The sequence below is a fragment of the Rutidosis leptorrhynchoides genome, chromosome 11 (assembly GCF_046630445.1).
Source record: "Rutidosis leptorrhynchoides isolate AG116_Rl617_1_P2 chromosome 11, CSIRO_AGI_Rlap_v1, whole genome shotgun sequence".
Taxonomy (NCBI): domain Eukaryota; kingdom Viridiplantae; phylum Streptophyta; class Magnoliopsida; order Asterales; family Asteraceae; genus Rutidosis; species Rutidosis leptorrhynchoides.
In genome coordinates, this window is record NC_092343.1 from 158,542,483 (window position 1) to 158,562,309 (window position 19,827).

The following is a 19,827-nucleotide window of genomic DNA, read 5'->3' on the forward strand; positions in this document are numbered from 1 at the left end:
CAACAACAACAACAACAACAACAATAACAACAACAACAACAGCAACTACAACAATCATCCCAACAACAATAATAACCGCAATAACAACAACAATCAGAAGCAGCTATGCCAAAGGTGTGAAAAGTATCACTCGGGGTTCTGCACCAAATTTTGCAACAAGTGTAAAATAAATGGTCATAGCGCGGCGAAGTGTGAGGTCTACGGACCAGGGGTTAATAGAACGAAAGGAACAAATGGTGTCGGAACGAGTAATGGCGGAGCAAGTAGTGTCGGAGCAAGTTATGCCAATGTAGTTTGTTATAAATGTGGAAAACCGGGCCACATTATTAGAAATTACCCGAACCAGGAGAACATGAATGGACAAGGCCGCGGAAGAGTTTTCAATATTAATGCGGCAGAGGCACAGGAAGACCCGGAGCTTGTTACGGGTACGTTTCTTATTGACAATAAATCTGCTTACGTTTTATTTGATTCGGGTGCGGATAGAAGCTATATGAGTAGAGATTTTTGTGCTAAATTAAGTTGTCCATTGACGCCTTTGGATAGTAAATTTTTACTCGAATTAGCAAATGGTAAATTAATTTCAGCAGATAATATATGTCGGAATCGAGAAATTAAACTGGTTAGCGAAACATTTAAGATTGACTTGATACCAGTAGAGTTAGGGAGTTTTGATGTGATAATCGGTATGGACTGGTTGAAAGAAGTGAAAGTAGAGATCGTTTGTTACAAAAATGCAATTCGCATTATACGAGAAAAAGGAAAACCCTTAATGGTGTACGGAGAAAAGGGCAACACGAAGCTACATCTTATTAGTAATTTGAAGGCACAAAAACTAATAAGAAAAGGTTGCTATGCTGTTCTAGCACACGTCGAGAAAGTACAAACTGAAGAAAAGAGCATCAATGATGTTCCCATTGCAAAAGAATTTCCCGATGTATTTCCGAAAGAATTACCGGGATTACCCCCACATCGATCCGTTGAATTTCAAATAGATCTTGTACCAGGAGCTGCACCAATAGCTCGTGCTCCTTACAGACTCGCACCCAGCGAGATGAAAGAACTACAAAGCCAATTACAAGAACTTTTAGAGCGTGGTTTCATTCGACCAAGCACACCACCGTGGGGAGCTCCTATTTTGTTTGTCAAGAAGAAAGATGGTACATTCAGGTTGTGTATCGACTACCGAGATTTGAACAAACTTACCATCAAGAACCGCTACCCACTACCGAGAATCGATGACTTATTTGATCAACTACAAGGCTCGTCTGTTTATTCAAAGATTGACTTACGTTCCGGGTATCATCAAATGCGGGTGAAAGAAGATGATATTCCAAAGACTGCTTTCAGAACACGTTACGGTCATTACGAGTTTATGGTCATGCCGTTTGATTTAACTAATGCACCAGCTGTGTTCATGGACCTTATGAACCGAGTGTGTGGACCATACCTTGACAAGTTTGTCATTGTTTTCATTGATGACATACTTATTTACTCAAAGAATGACCAAGAACACGGTGAACATTTGAGAAAGGTGTTAGAAGTTTTGAGGAAGGAAGAATTGTACGCTAAGTTTTCAAAGTGTGCATTTTGGTTGGAAGAAGTTCAATTCATCGGTCACATAGTGAACAAAGAAGGTATTAAGGTGGATCCGGCAAAGATAGAAACTGTTGAAAAGTGGGAAACCCCGAAAATTCCGAAACACATACGCCAGTTTTTAGGACTAGCTGGTTACTACACAAGGTTCATCCAAGACTTTTCCAGAATAGGAAAACCCTTGACTGCATTAACGCATAAAGGGAAGAAATTTGAATGGAATGATGAACAAGAGAAAGCGTTTCAGTTATTGAAGAAAAAGCTAACTACGGCACCTATATTGTCATTGCCTGAAGGGAATGATGATTTTGTGATTTATTGTGACGCATCAAAGCAAGGTCTCGGTTGTGTTTAATGCAACGAATGAAGGTGATTGCTTATGCGTCTAGACAATTGAAGATTCACGAACAAAATTATACGACGCATGATTTGGAATTAGGCGCGGTTGTTTTTGCATTAAAGACTTGGAGGCACTACTTATATGGGGTCAAAAGTATTATATATACCGACCACAAAAGTCTTCAACACATATTTAATCAGAAACAACTGAATATGAGGCAGCGTAGGTGGATTGAATTGTTGAATGATTACGACTTTGAGATTCGTTACCACCCGGGGAAGGCAAATGTGGTAGCCGATGCCTTGAGCAGGAAGGACAGAGAACCCATTCGAGTAAAATCTATGAATATAATGATTCACACTAACCTTACTACTCAAATAAAGGAGGCGCAACAAGGAGTTTTAAAAGAGGGAAATTTAAAGGATGAAATACCCAAAGGATCGGAGAAGCATCTTAATATTCGGGAAGACGGAACCCGGTATAGGGCTGTGATATTGCTCTAAACATACATATTATTCGACGTAATATCACTTATATTTCATAGGTTTTTACCATCTACAAAGACATTCAATGAGCATTTCACGAGAAAAACGATAAAAGTAGACAAGAGCTTGCTATTCGAAGAAACGACGATAAAACGATAGTTTTAACCAAATTTATATCAAGAAACGTTTATCCGAATGAAAGTACAAGATAAAAGAAGAAAAGAGTTTAAATGGAAAGTGCCAAATCAGTACACGTCAACACGGGATCAACAAAGAACAAACGAAAAAGAAAAATAAAGAAAACTGCCAGTTACTCTTACACGAATCATGTAGAGCTACACGAAACGTGTAGAATATTGGTCATACGCGAATCGTGTAGCCATACACGAAACGCGTAATATTAGGCCAGAATAGTTTCCAGAACGTGATAATGGGGCGGCTGGCTTTTGATTTTTAAAACAATTATTTTTCTTAAAATGAGCTACAGCAAAGAACCAACTAAATTTCACCTACTACTTCTATTACATGTTAAATACGGAGTACAGGGGGTGTGCAGAAAGACAACACACACAACAATTACTATAGTCAAATATAGTGTCATTTTATTACTCTGTATAATTAGTTTCAAGTATTTAGGATAGTTTCAAATATTAAGGGTGTATTGTTCGTGATGAAGGGTGTTATTGTACGCGTGAAAGGGGTGTTATTATTGTAATTTTCCTACCATTTGAAGTTAATGAAAGTGAAGATATTTTAGTAAGTTTACTCTGTTAAAATTAGCGTTGTTATTATGTTTGCATATCTATATTTTTATGTTTACCCTAGTGTAATGAATAGCTAAATTTCTATAGTGTTTGCTTAGATGTAGAGCCCCTAGTGAAATGGATTGTTACCATTTGTAAAAGTTAAAATGTAACTTTAATATTTTTAATATTGAGCCTAGTTAAAAGAACCATTTTTATGTAATTAGGTATTTAACCCTTGCCACTTAATTTTTTAAATTTAAATAACGAAAGTTGTTTTTATTTATATAAATTAAGCTTCAACATTAAAAATGATCTAGACGAATTTATGGATAAGTTATTAACACCAATTTAGAAATAAACTTCGGTGGTTTGGGTAATATCAATAAGTACATGACAGTGAAATTATAAAAAGGGAAACCGTTATAATTTGGGTATTGGCGAAAGTCAAAACTAGGCTAGATCTCAATTTAAATACTTGGGGAATAGTAGCTTTCTAAAAAGAATCCGATGAAAATTAGATTTTATTTAGTTAAGTTGTAACCTTATATTTATTCGAAAGAAAAATATAAAGTTTGATACTAGAACATTTTAAATAGGGCGTAAACTTAAAACAATCCATGGACCTAGGGGTGACACAATTAAGTAAACACTTCCATTTATCCCATTTATATTTATTGTAAAAAGTTTTATTACTATTATTTACGAATTAATATTTTAAAATATAGAAAAATACATAAAAACACTAAAATTCGTAACCAGTTAGTTTGTCACATTGTTTTAGCCATACGCGAATCGTGTATGGTATACGCGAAACGCGTAAGCCTTAAACCCGGCTACAGTACCAGTAGGGTTAAAATTAGGGTTTTAATTATTTAATTAGTTTAAAATTAGGGTTTTAGTTATTTTACTATTATATTTAGGTTATTACTTATATTAGTTCTTATAAAATACTTTAATACATGTTAAATCCTAATAATTAGTGTTAATTAAAAGTTTATAATTTATAATTAGTTTGTAATTAGTTAAATTACTATTCCTAATAATTTATATTAATATAATTAAAACTTGTCATTTAGTTAATTTAAATAAGTTTATATTATAATTACTCAAAACAAAATTATAAATATATAGTTTTATTAAAAATTACTATTTTACTAATTATCATCTAGTAATATAATTGTCGCATCATAATTAGTATAATTTCATTTAGTATCTTTTTAAGTTAATTCTTGTAATATTGTAATTTTATTTTATTTAGTAAATTAGTTTAAGTTATTTTCTTTTACTGTTATACTATAAATTCCTAATCCAAAACCCCCTTTAATTAAGTTTGACATCAAAGACTATTAAAAACCATTAAACACTCCATCTCCCTGTGGAACGAATCGGATTTACTAACAAACTAAACTGCACGGATAGGACTAGTTGCCTATATATGTGTGAAATCAACCTAAACTCAATAAAATACCACATATACAATAAATCAATTCGTGTAACAAAACAACTCAAATCCGTTCAAAATAAAGGTTACGATCCAGCACATCAACTTTTTGGTGCCGCTGCCGGGGAGTTGGCAGTTAAACAAATAGATAATTTTTCTGATTCGTAGTAGTAGTTGGATTTGTACGTGGACCGGGTTGTTGGATCACCAATTTTATTGGTCAATAGAAGGATCCTGCCCCTCTGCTGCATCTTTTGGCTATTCGGAACGTGGGCAAAATCAGAAGGATAATCTGTTTGTTTAAAGGTTTTTATCATTGTTTTTATGTTATTCGATACTCTCGGGGAAATTCATTTCCAAGAAAGTTCAAAGTTTTTGAATAAATCCTTTAATTCTTTGTACAATTTCCCAAATTGTATGATCCGTTCAATCCTAAACTCGTTAAACTTAATCCGGAACCTCAAAGAATTAATAAAGGACAAAAACAACAAAAAGAAATAGGAAGTACTAGTAATTTTAAAACACCGAAAAACACTAAAAAAGAGAAACAAATAGGTAACCCTAGATAAACCTTTAGTGAAGTGATCTCATAATAGAAATTAATGTATGAACTTACGTTCCTCCAACGCTGAATTAACTCCTTCACATCCTGAACCCGAAAGAAAATTCCACGAACGCTTAAGAGCTCAAGAAGTAGAATCTCTTGCTAAAAATTTAGAGTCACTTTCCTTAGAATCCGACTTTGAACCAATAATTCAACCAATCATAGAGCCGATTATTAAAGAAGAAGAAGAAATGGCTGATACAAATCAAACGATGGAAGCATTAATGAAGGCCACAAGAAAAGGTCAAGGCCATGCAATCATCCAACCCACGATGAGTGATGGCTTTGAAATAAAAGGTCAATTTTTACACATGGTGACTAATACATGTCAATTCGGTGGAGCCCCAAATGAGGATGCTAACGAGCATCTTCATAAGTTTGTAAGCATTTGCAAGCTTTTCAAAATCAAAGATGTCACCGATGAAGTTGCATGTTTAAAAATCTTTCCATGGTCCTTAAAAGATGAGGCAAGAGATTGGCTAGACTCATTACCAGAAGGTTATATTGAAAACTGGAATGATATGATGGATAAGTTTTTGTCAGAATTCTTTCCTGCTTCAAAAGCAGCAAAATTGCAAAGTGATATAAATCACTTTATGCAAAAGCCTAATGAAACTCTTTATGAAGCTTGGACCCGATTCAACAAAATGCTTAGGGTATGTCCTCAACACGGGTTGAATACATTCCAAAAGGTCCAAATATTCTATAAAGGAGTCAATGTGGCAACTAGAAAAGATATAGATGTTGCAGCCGGAGGTTCGATCATGAAGAAAACACCTGAAGACGCTCACACAATCATTGCTGATTTAGCTTCCCATTCCCATAATTGGCATCAAGAAATAGAATTCTCTAGATCATCAAATGTTGCTAGTATTGAAAGCAATGATGAAATTGCTTCTTTAAAAGTTCAAATAGCAAATCAAGCAAGGCAAATCGAGAAAGTAACCAAGGAAATGCATGCTATCAGAGTAGGATGTGAACTATGCCAAGGTCCCCATCTTACTAGAGATTGTGATCAAAGTACAATGGAAGAGCAAGCAAATTTCTTAGGTTACTTACGAAAAGGTGAAATGAACTTCAGTGATTTTCCAGCTATAGAAGCAAACAACCGAAAATATCCTCCTATAAACAGCTATCAAGTAGGAGGACCTTCAGGATCAAATAATAATAACTATCAAAATAATAATAACTATCAAGGAGGAAATCCAGGTTACCAAAATAACCGGAATTTCCCAAATCAAAATCAAAGAAATCCGCCACCAGGCTATAATAACCGAAATCAACCTCAACGAAATTATCAAAATAATTTCCAACACAATCAACCACAACCACTAGCACTTATGCAACCACAACCATTAGCAATTATGCAACCTCAACCTGAGAGGAAATCTGGTTTAGAAGATCTCTTAAGAGATTTTATGGTTAAGCACGAGCAAAATGCAGAGCTCCAAACTCAGCAAATCCGAAATCAACAAGCCACAATACAAAACTTAGAAAGGGATGTTGGAAGGATATCACAGTTACTATCAGAGAGACCACCAGGTACTCTCCCCTCAAATACTCAAGTGAATCCCAACAACCCCCAAACAAGGAACGAGCATGTAAATGCTATAACTACTAGAAGTGGTTTAACTACTAAACCGGAGACTCTTAAGTCCCCGGAAGTTCCTTTATGTCCTTCTGTTTTACAAATACCGGTTGATGAAAATGAGCAAGTTGACAAAGAACAAGAGAAAGATGATCCACCTGAGGTCATACCAAAGAAAAGTGAAGAACCAACAGTAAAGGTGCATAAGGAACCCATTCCATACCCAAAAGCATTAAAGAAAGACAGACTCGCAAGGCGGTATGAGAAATTTACGGACATGATTAAGCAAATTAGCATTAACATGCCACTCGCGGAGGTTCTTAGGGATATGCCTAATTACGGGAAGTTTTTAAAGGATCTCATATCCTCGAAGGGTAAATACCACGACGTTTCTGCCACATTCCTCCATGAGGAATGTTCGGCCATCTTAAAGAAACAAAATGTACCTCCAAAATTAGGAGACCCAGGTAGTTTTATCATACCATGTATGATGGGTGATTCGGTGGTGTACGATGCACTAGCCGACCTAGGTGCAAGTGTTAACCTAATGCCTTACTCATTATATTTAAAACTTGACTTAGGAGACTTAAAACCAACCCGGACGGGTATTCGATTAGCAAACCAATCATTTGATACTCCCATAGGTATAGCCGAGGATATACTTGTAAAAGTTGGCTCACTTATCTTTCCCGTCGACTTTATTATTCTAGAAATGCAAGAGGACACAAAAGTTCCTATCATTTTAGGACGTCCTTTCCTAAACACTGCAGATGCTATCATTAATGTCCAAAAAGAACAATTGAGTCTAGGTGTGGGAAACGAGAGAATAATTTGTCACATTGACAAAGCCATGAAAAGACCCACTTCTACCGATGACTCTTGTTTTCAAATTGATGTTATAGATCTTTGTGTCGAGAATGAATTGAAGGAGCTACTTGAAATTGATATCCCGGGGTTAGCCCCGGTAAGTGAGAATGAATACTTCAATATTGATAAAGATTTTGATGAGTTGATGAAGGTGGTCACGGATGACGAGACCATAATAGAAGAAATTCCCATGGAAGAAGAATCGTTTGAGGAAATCAAAAATGAAGATAGATTTCGTATAAAAAATTCCTTAGAAGAACCACCCGTACTAGAGCTTAAAGAGCTACCCAAACACTTGGAGTATGCTTATCTCGAAGGTATATCTCAATTACCAGTAATTATTGCTTCACATCTTTCAGATAATGAGAAGGATAATCTAATTTCTGTATTAAAAACCCATAAAAAGGCTATAGCCTGGAAAACAACCGACATTTCGGGAATAAACCCGTCTTATTGTACACATAAAATTCTCCTTGAGAATGACTACAAACCCGTAGTACAAAGACAACGCAGGCTAAATTCCAACATGAAAGAGGTTGTTAAAAAGGAGGTCGTCAAGCTTCTTGACGCCGGGTTAATCTACCCCATCTCCGATAGTCCATGGGTTAGTCCAGTACAAGTAGTACCTAAAAAGGGGGGTACAACCATTATATTAAATGAAAAGGACGAACTCGTCCCAACTAGAACAGTTACCGGCTGAAGAGTCTGTATTGATTACAGACGTCTAAATGATGCCACTAGAAAGGATCATTTCCCGTTACCTTTTATTGATCAAATGCTTGAACGATTAGCGGGAAAAGAATATTATTGCTTTTTAGACGGTTTCTCCGGTTACTTCCAAATTCCAATTGATCCCAACGACCAAGAAAAGACCACATTCACTTGTCCTTTCGGTACCTTTGCCTATCGCCGCATGCCGTTTGGTTTATGCAATGCACCCGGAACCTTTCAAAGGTGCATGATGGCAATCTTTGATGATATGGTAGAGGATTGTATGGAAGTCTTCATGGATGACTTTTCCGTGTTTGGAGACTCCTTTGAATCATGTCTTTTCAATCTAGAACGTATGCTTATCCGATGTGAGAAAGCAAACTTGGTCCTAAATTGGGAAAAATGCCACTTCATGGTGAAAGAGGGCATTGTACTTGGTCACAAAATATCTCGTGCGGGAATAGAGGTAGATAAAGCTAAAATTGAAGTTATCTCTAAGCTACCTAAACCATCAAATGTTAAAGCAATTAGAAGCTTTCTTGGTCACGCAGGATTCTATAGGCGATTTATCAAAGATTTTTCTAAAATCGCCCGCCCATTGACCAAAGTTTTTGAAAAGGATGCTCCATTTGACTTCAATTCTAATTGCGAGAATGCATTCTTGATTCTAAAGTCAAAACTCACACAAGCTCCAAATATGGTATCTCCGGATTGGAGTATACCATTTGAGCTAATGTGTGACGCAAGCGACTATGCTTTAGGTGCTGTTTTAGGACAACGTCCCGATAATCATTTTCTTCCGATTTATTATGCAAGTAAAACTCTAACGGGAGCCCAAATTAATTATACCACCACGGAAAAAGAACTCCTAGCGGTTGTTTATGCATTTGATAAATTTCGGTCATATTTGGTGTTGTCCAAGACCATTGTTTACACGGACCATTCGGTACTTAGGTATTTATTCTCGAAACTAGATGCAAAACATCGTCTCATACGTTGGGTTCTTTTACTTCAAGAATTTGACATTGAGATACGTGACAAGAAAGGAGCTGAGAATCTAGCTGCCGATCATTTTCCCGACTTGAAAACCCCGAATTAGATAAACTTGATGATACAATCATCAAAGATACATTTCCTGACGAATCTCTAATGAGGGTTGAAAAAGAATCTGAAATCCCATGGTTTGCCCATTTTGCAAACTATCTTGCTTCAGACATTCTACAAAAAGGACTTACTTATCAGCAAAAGAAGAAATTCTTTGCAGATTTGAAGTCATATTTCTGGGAATACCCAGACCTATTTCGTGTTGGTGCGGATCAAATAATTCACCGTTGTGTGTACGGACAAGAAGCTCAACAAATTCTTGAGCATTGCCATCAAGGGCCAACCGGCGGTCATTTCGGACCAAACCACACTGCAAGAAAAATCCTTGAATAGGGCTTTTATTGGCCCACGATCTTTAAAGATGCCCATGATTTCGTTCGGACTTGTAACGCATGCCAACGAACGGGTAACATCACGAAAAAGGATGAGATGCCTCAAACCGGCATCCAAGTTTGTGAAATCTTTGACATTTGGGGAATCGATTTCATGGGACCCTTTCCAAGTTCACATAAGTGCAAGTACATACTAGTAGCCGTTGACTATGTATCCAAGTGGGCTGAAGCAAAAGCTTTGCCTACAAATGATGCTAGGGTGGTGGTAAACTTCTTGAAAAATCTCTTCTCACGCTTTGGAATCCCAAAAGCACTCATATCCGACCGAGGAACACATTTTACCAACAACCTTCTTGAAAAGTTGTTGAAGAAGTATGGCGTAACTCATCGTTTCTCTACTCCGTACCACCCGCAAACAAGTGGTCAAGTGGAGAACACGAATCGTGCCTTAAAACGCATACTTGAGAAGACGGTTAATAACAACCCTAAAATCTGGCAACGCAAGTTAGATGACGCGTTGTGGGCTTTTAGGACTGCGTATAAAACACCAATAGGTACCACGCCATTTAGACTTGTATACGGTAAAGCGTGTCATCTACCTGTTGAAGTTGAACACAAGGCATACTGGGCTATGAGAGAATGTAATACTGACCTTGTACAAGCTGGAGAAAATAGGTTATTACAACTTAACGAACTAGATGAATTAAGATTACAAGCCTACGAAAATTCTAAAACATATAAAGAAAAAAACTAAAGTATGGCACGATGCACGATTAAAAAAGAAAGAATTTGAACAAGGGGATAAAGTATTGGTATTCCAATCACGTTTCAAGTTTTCACCTGGTAAACTTAGATCCCGATGGACTGGGCCATATATAATAAAACAGGTTTTTCCATCTGGATATGCAGAGTTGTATGGTAAATACGGTGGAACTTTCAAAGTGAACGGACACAGACTCAAGTTATACTTTGAAGAAATCAATACTACGGAAAGAGACGAAACCACCTTCTACCCTAAGGACAAATAAATTCAGGGTAACTCTAAAGTTTTAAACTCCATTATCGATTTTTATTCTTATCTTTAAGAGGGGTTAGATTGGTCTTTCCCTAGCAGACCCTAAAGAACTAGTCTTCTCCCTCCATTCTACCTTTTTAATTTCTTTTTGTTTTTATTGTGTAATTTCAAGATGCGCAGTCAGTATATCTACAACCATTTCATTTTAAAGTGCGATAAGATTTTACCAAGGGATGTGGTGTTAGATATTAAGAAAAGATGCGATAAGGCGAGGAAAGAAGAAAGACAGAAACTAAATGAGACAAACTATGCAAGAGGAAAATCTAAATCAGCTAAAAGGCGTCGAGCACGTCATTTGGGTAAATGTGTGAAATGTGGAAAACCGACTCACTCCGGAGATTGCCCAAAGAACCAAACGGACTCTAATTACGAGTACGTAACCTTATGCCGAGAAGGGCCTTTAAAATGTGCAGAAGAAAACCTCTTAAACCAGCGAGGTTACGCCTACGAAGCAATGGGGAGCGAAATAATGCGACTCCACTACGAGGCGAGCCAACGAGGCTTCACTCTTTAAATCTTTTTCTCGCCAATTGTGTGTTTGTGCATTTTTGTGTGTAATGTTTTGTTGTGTTTGGTTTGTTTTTGTTTGTTGTATGTTCTATTAAAACGGTCTACCATTTAAAAGTGATGAACCTTGAGTTCAATATGTTTTCATTGAAAACGATAAATGTTAAGTGTTACAACTGAATTATCGTTTTTCAAATTGCACGAAATTTCTTGTTGGATTCATAAGATATCTGTTAAATAGTAAACCACGAAAACAAAATAAAAATAAAAAAAAAATCCTTTCTACTAAATTGAAGGTGAAACGCCTTGAGTTTAACTTGTTTCTTTGAAAATGAAAATGTTTAGGTGTCACAACTGAATTTTCATTCTTCAAATTGCACAAAATTTTTTGTTAAATTCTAAAAGTCTACAGTAGATTGCAAAATATACCTTTTTATCAATAACCGTAAAAATATATAACTTGTAAATCTTTGTCGTGGATAATGATAGGTTTGACGACCGAATTTATCTCTACCTAATCGATAGGAAACAAAGTTTTAAGTTTGAAAATTAGTTGATTTAGGGGTATACAAAAAAAATAGAGTGTATTTTAATTTGTGTAATTTTTATTTTTCATGTACTTGTTTTAAAATTAAAAATGTTAATAATTTTAACACAAAAATAGAGTGTTTTTATTTTATTTTATTTTAAATTTGTTTTCGAAAAACATTAAAAACTTTAACTTTTAATGGATTGAATTTTATAAATTGAAATTATTAAAACATGTATTGAAATTATAAATTTATATTTGTAACGGAAATTCGTGTATAACAACCGAATTTCCGTTACAAAGAAACAACCGAAAAAATTTATAAAAATTTATAAACGGATTAAGATCAGGTCTAACAACTGAATTTCCTTTACAAATATAAATTTATAAAAGATATTTTTAAATTCAATTGATTTTAAGTTATATAAAAAAAAATTACAGACAAAGCATACGCGAATCGTGTAGACCTACACGAAACGCGTGGAATTCAAAGCATACGCGAATCGTGTAGACCTACACGAAACACGTAAGGTCAAAAAATAGCTGGACATATCAGATCGAGCAGCAGACAGTTTTCACACTCCCATTTTTTTTATTTCTGCTGCTGTGACGAAAACCTAACACAAAAACCCGAAAATCACACCCAAAAACTTAAATTAACACTTCCAATCTTCTCCAATTCTTCAATCTTTCAACATGCCTAGATTGGTAAGGGTCCTAAACCCATTTTACCTAGTGTTCTTCCAATTTTTCATTATATTTCTTTATAGCTTTAATCCGAAGTATATACATGTTCTTGTTGATTTTTGCTTGATTATTGCTATATTATTGTTGTTAGTATGATATTAAACCCGATTAGCATGAAAAATTGATGTTTAATTGGTTATTAAAAAATTAGGGTTTATACAAATTGGGGATAATTGTGAAATTGCTACTGAGGTGTGTTATTTTGGTTGTAATTAAATGTTTTTAAGTGTTTTGTCAGTAGTTATAACTCTTGAACATGATTTTGTTTGTTTGATTTTGTAATTTTTAATTTTAGTATGTTTTTGATAGTTTTTGTCATTTTAATGAATCAAGTATGAACTTTAATGCTATTAAGGATTGTTTAGAAGCTGAAATACACGCAATGTGATTGAATTGAATTAGATACACTTAGATAAATTGCGTGTTTTCACTTGTGAATTAAACTTTGCATATGAAACTTGATTTTTGATTTATGATTTTTGGTTTGTTTCTGTTTTGTTTTGAATCATAGAACTAAAACTTCCAAAGTTGTTGAAATAAATTGATTCATGTGGTGTTGAAAACAAGTTTGTAGGTTGAATTTAGACTCTTTGCTAACATTAACACATCCTATTGGGATGATTTTCTTGTTTTAAAATGTTATGCAGGGACCATTTAGAATGAGGGCATTTAACCAACAACAAGCACAAGATCAAGTTACCCCCGAAATGGAACAACAACTCTTGAACCTACACCCGATCTTGCAATTTCCTAACGAATTACATCAAAGGGTGCAAAAAGTTAAGGATTTACTCATTCTGGTAAATCGAACCATCTCTCCAGTTTACGTTGTTGATTGGGATCCCCTAGGAGACCCAGTCAACTTAGATACACCGATAAGGGAAATTTTAACCCAAAGTTTCACGAATGAATTTGGGGAAATCACGTATTATAATGACTTTGAGAGATTGTTTAGGTTAAATTCTCCTGTATATAGAGAATGGTGTTTAGAATTTTATTCTACCGTTAGGATGAATATACACCCGGAAAATATCGAAGATACTAGTTTCCTACAATTTAGATTGGGTGGTGTAGATAGAGTAATGTCCCTAGGCGACATGACTATGGCTTTAGGGATTTACGACGGTAATGAGATGAATGCTCCAGGTTTTTGGGAATATATTTTTACAGGAGCTAGGTATACAGGAGATTATGATTCTTTGAGTGTCTGGCGCTCTTTTTCCCAAAAGAATACTTATGTAGCAGGCCAAGAATCATACCTTAAGATCACTGATGTTCGCTATCGAATAATTCATAAATTTATAGCGAACACAATTAACCAAAGGGCATTCCTTAATACAGATAAGATTAATTATGTTGACCTTTGGTATTTGGATGCAATCAGAGATAGGGATACATTTATTAGTATACCCTATGGAGTGGCCTACTTTTTAGCCCATTTTGGTAAGGGTGCTAGAGGATCCAGTGACATGTCGGGGGGTCACTATATCACGTGTTTGGCAGCCTGGTTCGGTCTCGACCCGAACGAATTAGCACCTCCAATCCAACCGATAGATCAACAGGTTAAAACTTTAGGATTGGAGGTGTATAAGACAGCTAAGGCTATACGTGTAAGGGGTGGGGTACGTAGTTTAAGGCAACAGGAAGTTGCTGCTCACGCAGCTATGGAAGAGGATGATGAACCTGCGAGGGAAGCTAGGAGGAGACGCAGAGAGACAGATCAGGCTAGCTCGTCTCATACAGGTACTTCTGATTTCGATATGCTCCAAAATTCTTTTAACGCATTGAGTTTAGATGTACGTAACTCATATCAAAACTGGGGAGTGAGATCAGAAGACCAGTATACTGCTTTGTCTCGGCAATTGGGGGATATTGGGCATACCCAACTAGATCAGTATAATTTTCTGTCTAACATCCGATACGATCAGAGGGGTCAGGGAGCACAATTAGAGTGGGCGCATCATCAGGCATATTTATACGCGTCTAACCCGCAGAATTACGCACCCTCAGCCTATCCTTCATACCCATAATGGCAGACACCCAATGACCCTCTACCTCCACCATATGACCATAACGTCGCCATAGCCGCGAGTCAGGATGCATATAGGCGTTTCTACGAGGAACAACGCCTAAACGAGCAACGGCAGCAACAGCAACAGGAAGAAGGCGAACAGGGAGGCCCGTTTTGGAATCCATTTAACTAGTTCTATTCTTTAAAACATTTTTATTTTTATGGTTTGTAATAACATAATTGTATGGTGTGTATTGATACTTTTTATACTTCTTATGTTTTATTATATATTAGTAAGAAATTAGTGTGGGGTAATATTGTTTTGTACGATTGAAGTACAACCCCATGTTTTGTATGTTTTTAACATGGTTTTGACAGGTACAGAAGAAAATGCAATTAGACGAAACGAAACATCGAATTACATTGTGATAACAAACGTTGGATAAAATCATAGGTAAAACAATTTGAAAATCCAAATGGGTTAACAAAGGAAGTTCCAAATACTTCACACTATTTGTCCTCTCAAATTTATACATTATTATCTGATTTTATGTAATGAGGGCATTACATAATCTTAAGTGTGGGGTGGGAATATATAAATTCTCGAGAACTTATAATTTGGTGATTTTTATCAAGATTTATAAAAATTTTAAACAAATATATCAAATGAATTTTTAAGGTAACTACGAGCGATTAAAGCATAGGTGTCAAAAACCGAAATTATCGTCTCAATACATTAAAAACGCATAAGTTTATTTGTTTAAAACCTATAAAAGAAAACCAAGTATAACAAGAATTTATAAAACCTTATGTTGAGAACCATATATCACATGTTTCTATGAAGTTATTGCAGATATCATTGCTTTGGAACGTATAAACCTGAATATATTCCACTATTACGAGTAATAGAGGATGAATCAAGTCCATCCCGTAAGGAAGTAAAGTCTTCCAAATTGACACACTTGCTAACTTATGTTAGAAGATGTAGTCCAGAACAGCTGTAGGTTGACGAAAAATCTTGAAAAGTCATCCCTAAGATCGGCTGGAAATCCACCTAACCTCAGCATCAAACAGGGTTTTTGGTGGTCAGACTTATCCTAACCATGAGAAGGATATGTTTCGTACAATGGGGGGCACAATGCAAATTAGCTTTTAAGACTAATGAATCTAATCCCCAGAGAGATGATCTCCGTAAAGATCAACTGCATCTATGTTTAACCGCGGTCAACATACATATGCCATAACAAATTGAGGTGTGCAAACTCATGGTTCACCGATGATATTTGGACATGATATAATTTTGTTCTAAAACTTATGCTATTTTATGAATTATATTGTGTAAAACTATTTTTTGGACATTCGGCTTCAAGTTCCATGATACTACAATCATGGGGGCGAATAGCTTGCTAATCGCCGACTGAGACTTCGGTTTTCAGTTACCCTTAACTGGAATTTGAGGTTAAAATCGGAAAACGTGTCTAGTGTAAAAACTAGCATGACATTTTATAAAATCATAAAACGTTTTCACAAGGTCCAATTTTCCCTAAGGATCCAAATTTTTAAACCCTAATCACGAGTTTCATGTTTGTTTCTGTTGTTAGAATTTCGTTTCGTGTGCGTGTGATCCAATAAATACTGTGTTGTGTAATATATTTCATATAGCGTGTGTTTCATTTCGTGTAGTGTGTGTTGTGTGATCTAATGTTCGATAATAAAGATATATATAATGTTCTAATTCTGTTCAAAGATGTAATTGCTTGAGGACAAGCAACGTTCAAGTGTGGGGTATTTTGATATTGCTCTAAACATACATATTATTCGACGCAATATCACTTATATTTCATAGGTTTTTACCATCTACAAAGACATTCAATGAGCATTTCACGAGAAAAACGATAAAAGTAGACAAGAGCTTGCTATTCGAAGAAACAACGATAAAACGATAGTTTTAACCAAATTTATATCAAGAAACGTTTATCCGAATGAAAGTACAAGATAAAAGAAGAAAAGAGTTTAAATGGAAAGTGCCAAATCAGTACACGTCAACACGGGATCAACAAAGAACAAACGAAAAAGAAAAATAAAGAAAACTGCCAGTTACTCTTACACGAATCATGTAGAGCTACACGAAACGTGTAGAATATTGGTCATACGCGAATCGTGTAGCCATACACGAAACGCGTAATATTAGGCCAGAATAGTTTCCAGAACGTGATAATGGGGCGGCTGGCTTTTGATTTTTAAAACAATTCTTTTTCTTAAAATGAGCTACAGCAAAGAACCAACTAAATTTCACCTACTACTTCTATTACATGTTAAATACGGAGTACAGGGGGTGTGCAGAAAGACAACACACACAACAATTACTATAGTCAAATATAGTGTCATTTTATTACTCTGTATAATTAGTTTCAAGTATTTAGGATAGTTACAAATATTAAGGGTGTATTGTTCGTGATGAAGGGTGTTATTGTACGCGTGAAAAGGGTGTTATTATTGTAATTTTCCTACCGTTTGAAGTTAATGAAAGTGAAGATATTTTAGTAAGTTTACTCTGTTAAAATTAGCGTTGTTATTATGTTTGCATATCTATATTTTTATGTTTACCCTAGTGTAATGAATAGCTAAATTTCTATAGTGTTTGCTTAGATGTAGAGCCCCTAGTGAAATGGATTGTTACCATTTGTAAAAGTTAAAATGTAACTTTAGTATTTTTAATATTGAGCCTAGTTAAAAGAACCATTTTTATGTAATTAGGTATTTAACCCTTGCCACTTAATTTATTAAATTTAAATAACGAAAGTTGTTTTTATTTATATAAATTAAGCTTCAACATTAAAAATGATCTAGACGAATTTATGGATAAGTTATTAACACCAATTTAGAAATAAACTTCGGTGGTTTGGGTAATATCAATAAGTACATGACAGTGAAATTATAAAAAGGGAAACCGTTATAATTTGGGTATTGGCGAAAGTCAAAACTAGGCTAGGTCACAATTTAAATACTTGGGGAATAGTAGCTTTCTAAAAAGAATCCGATGAAAATTAGATTTTATTTAGTTAAGTTGTAACCTTATATTTATTCGAAAGAAAAATATAAAGTTTGATACAAGAACATTTTAAATAGGGCGTAAACTTAAAACAATCCATGGACCTAGGGGTGACACAATTAAGTAAACACTTCCATTTATCCCATTTATATTTATTGTAAAAAGTTTTATTACTATTATTTATGAATTAAAATTTTAAAATATAGAAAAATACATAAAAACACTAAAATTCGTAACCAGTTAGTTTGTCACATCGTTTTAGCCATACGCGAATCGTGTATGGTATACGCGAAACGCGTAAGCCTTAATCCCGGCTACAGTACCAGTAGGGTTAAAATTAGGGTTTTAATTATTTAATTAGTTTAAAATTAGGGTTTTAGTTATTTTACTATTATATTTAGGTTATTACTTATATTAGTTCTTATAAAATACTTTAATACATGTTAAATCCTAATAATTAGTGTTAATTAAAAGTTTATAATTTATAATTAGTTTGTAATTAGTTAAATTACTATTCCTAATAATTTATATTAATATAATTAAAACTTGTCATTTAGTTAATTTAAATAAGTTTATATTATAATTACTCAAAACAAAATTATAAATATATAGTTTTATTAAAAATTACTATTTTACTAATTACCATCTAGTAATATAATTGTCGCATCATAATTAGTATAATTTCATTTAGTATCTTTTTAAGTTAATTCTTGTAATATTGTAATTTTATTTTATTTAGTAAATTAGTTTAAGTTATTTTCTTTTACTGTTATACTATAAATTCCTAATCCAAAACCCCCTTTAATTAAGTTTGACATCAAAGACTATTAAAAACCATTAAACACTCCATCTCCCTGTGGAACGAATCGGATTTACCAACAAACTAAACTGCACGGATAGGACTAGTTGCCTATATATGTGTGAAATCAACCTAAACTCAATAAAATACCACATATACAATAAATCAATTCGTGTAACAAAACAACTCAAATCCGTTCAAAATAAAGGTTACGATCCAGCACATCAGGCTGAAAGAATTTGGGTACCAAAATTTAGAGATATGAGAGAAATGGTACTTTGAGAAGCTCATAAAACCAGATACTCAATACATCCTGGAACGGGGAAGATGTACAAGGATCTCAAGAAACATTTTTGGTGGCCGGGTATGAAAGACGATGTTGCTAAATACGTAGGAGAATGTTTGACGTGTTCTAAGGTCAAAGCTGAGCATCAGAAACCATCAGGTCTACTTCAACAACCCGAAATCCCGGAATAGAAATGGGAAAACATTACCATGGATTTCATCACTAAATTGCCAAGGACTGCAAGTGGTTTTGATACTATTTGGGTAATAGTTGATCTTCTCACCAAATCAGCACACTTCCTACCAATAAGAGAAGATGACAAGATGGAGAAGTTAGCACGACTGTATTTGAAGGAAGTCATCTCCAGACATGGAATACCAATCTCTATTATCTCTGATAGGGATGGCAGATTTATTTCAAGATTCTGGCAGACATTACAGCAAGCATTAGGAACTCGTCTAGACATGAGTACTGCCTATCATCCACAAACTGATGGGCAGAGCGAAAGGACGATACAAACGCTTGAAGACATGCTACGAGCATGTGTTATTGATTTCGGAAACAGTTGGGATCGACATCTACCGTTAGCAAAATTTTCCTACAACAACAGCTACCATTCAAGCATTGAGATGGCGCCGTTTGAAGCACTTTATGGTAGAAAGTGCAGGTCTCCGATTTGTTGGAGTGAAGTGGGGGATAGACAGATTACGGGCCCGGAGATTATACAAGAAACTACCGAGAAGATCATCCAAATTCAACAACGGTTGAAAACCGCCCAAAGTCAAAAAAAAGCTACGCTGACATTAAAAGAAAAGATATAGAATTTGAAATTGGAGAGATGGTCATGCTTAAAGTTGCACCTTGGAAAGGCGTTGTTCGATTTGGTAAACGAGGGAAATTAAATCCAAGGTATATTGGACCATTCAAGATTATTGATCGTGTCGGACCAGTAGCTTACCGACTTGAGTTACCTCAACAACTCGCGGCTGTACATAACACTTTCCACG